Genomic DNA, 461 nt, shown 5'->3' on the forward strand with positions numbered 1-461 from the left:
ATATATGTTTTAATAAACAAATTAAATTCACTTTCTCCAATTTTTACTTGATTTCGACAGAAGACGTGTCACCGGTGTCCGACTGTAACCACGTAACGTTCTCTTCGAGATCTACATCAGGCACATTCGCGAATACTTCTGGCGGTAGTGAAGTAACGTTAGTAATTTTAATGTTCATGACGGAACTAGAGTCCCCAGAGACTTCAGCGTCATCGTTCATTAATCTCCAGGACTGCGTTCCAAAATTCTACTCAGTGGATAGAGGATACATTCTTTGACTATATAAGTATGGACTGCCAGTTGGCATTCTCACGCTGTAATCAACATGAAGTGCGCCTCGAAGGGCTAAGTGGCGAATCCTAGTATTTCGATGACATATTGTGAACTCACGTATAGTAACAAACCTATACTTTTGCCAATTCAATGCTTGATATTCGTTAATTTTTACATCATGCCAAAGG

The sequence above is a fragment of the Odontomachus brunneus genome, unplaced genomic scaffold (genome assembly GCF_010583005.1).
Source record: "Odontomachus brunneus isolate Ranch 3 - 2012 unplaced genomic scaffold, Obru_v1 Obru_scaffold_042, whole genome shotgun sequence".
In the NCBI taxonomy this organism is placed as follows: Eukaryota; Metazoa; Arthropoda; class Insecta; order Hymenoptera; family Formicidae; genus Odontomachus; species Odontomachus brunneus.